This window comes from Trematomus bernacchii, unplaced genomic scaffold (genome assembly GCF_902827165.1).
Source record: "Trematomus bernacchii unplaced genomic scaffold, fTreBer1.1, whole genome shotgun sequence".
Taxonomy (NCBI): domain Eukaryota; kingdom Metazoa; phylum Chordata; class Actinopteri; order Perciformes; family Nototheniidae; genus Trematomus; species Trematomus bernacchii.
The window spans coordinates 422,501-424,310 of NW_022987599.1; positions in this window are offsets into that span (position 1 = coordinate 422,501).

The following is a 1,810-nucleotide window of genomic DNA, read 5'->3' on the forward strand; positions in this document are numbered from 1 at the left end:
TAACTGAACATTTGTTAGACATGCAGTTATCCACTAGATGTCTCTGTTAGACTTTAAATCCCTCTGAAGCTCCAGCAGCTCCACCTCTCCGGCTCAGAGGCCCGCAGCACTAAAAATGATCCACTGACTTGATGTATACCGTGTCACACTCCCAAGACAGTCAGTATATAGCTCTTTATCCACCATATAGGCAGCTCCACAAACATTACACACCCAACGCATATTTATCACAAGCAGCATGCATATTCATGGGCAGGTTGATGGAGCTGGTGGAGGGATGTGTTGGAGTTCTCAGCACAGAGCTGAGTGCCGCAGCAGAAGGCGAATGTTAATTCAATTATACGGCAGCTGTTCCTTGGTGCCCATGGCCACTGTGTTTGCACTAGAACAGAAATCTTGTATTAGGTCCCTCGCCATAAAAGACCATTGCCAGGCAGAAAATGGAGACTGCCTTTAACCAAAAGCCATCAACCGTATTTTAAAGAGCTTTTAATGCTTATTTTTGGCACGATTGAGGAATATGGTGATGCTGCAAAGTAAGATTTGTGGTTGCTATTTTTTTTTTTTTGGCTCGCTGATTTACAAAGCTTTTGTTTTTGGTCATTATTCTTTTAAATAGTCAATCTGCTGGGAAGTGAAATGTGCAAATTAGTTTCTTTTTTTCCTGGTATTAGCTCCAGTCAAGGGTGGTTGGATAAACACGACTGTGTGTCATGTGGTGGCAGAACTATGATTTGGTGAAAGCCAATTTACAGATACATCAAATCTCTTTCTTTGTGTGTGTTCTTGTGGATTTATATACTCAAGACTTTGTGTATCAACATGCATTAAACAGACAACATGTATGTATTGGTCCTCAATTGCTCTCATACATGCAAATGCAGTTTGTCAATAATGTGAGTGTTGGTATTTGTGCTCCACCCCACCTCCTGTCCCAGGCTCTGGCTGAGCGCCAGTACGACTTGGTGGAGGAAGAGGAGGAGGAGGAGGAGGAGGAGGAAGAGGAGGAGGAGGAGGAGGAGGGGGAGGAGGAGGAGGGAGGGGTGTGAAGGCATCCAGACTGTCCCTTCATTACCCGGCTCCCTGAGACTCGCTCTCTGATTTAATCACATGGCCACTGGCGGGAACTGCTGCTCTGATGTTACCTGGACCTGCTAATAAGTTTGCTTTTCCTTCATCAAAAGGAAAACAGCCTCACCTGCGTGAAGGATGAGCTTGACTGCACATACATGTAAAACATATGCAGGCATTCAAATGTGAAGGCATCTAAAACACACAAAAAACCTCAGTTATTGTCCTCCTATCACACACAGGGGAAGATATAACCATAAGAAAACTAAGATTATGATAAATAAAAGATTATTTTCATGATTGAGTAATCAGCTAATCATTTTCTCTATTGATTGATTGGTTTCTTCTAAAAATATGTTAGAATTCTGTAAAGTATTTAGTTGAATTTCTCATAGCTTAATTTGAAGTCTGAAAATGGCTTGTTTTGTCCAACAAACACCCAAATATCACCTCATTTATTGTCAAATAAGACAAGCACCAAATCCTCACATGTAAGAGTTGGAACTTAAAAAATAGTTGGCATTATTATCAACTTAATAAAAATGTATAAATACAAAAATGCTGCCAAACATTCAGAAAATATATACTGTAAATAAAATCTAAAGATATCACAACAAGGCTACAGTACACTGGCCTTTGGGAAGCCTTCCTGTGACCTAACCAGAACGGACAGCATGTTCTCACCACTTCACTACACACGGCCTCATCACGCAGCATGTAAAGTAGACCTCGCATATCA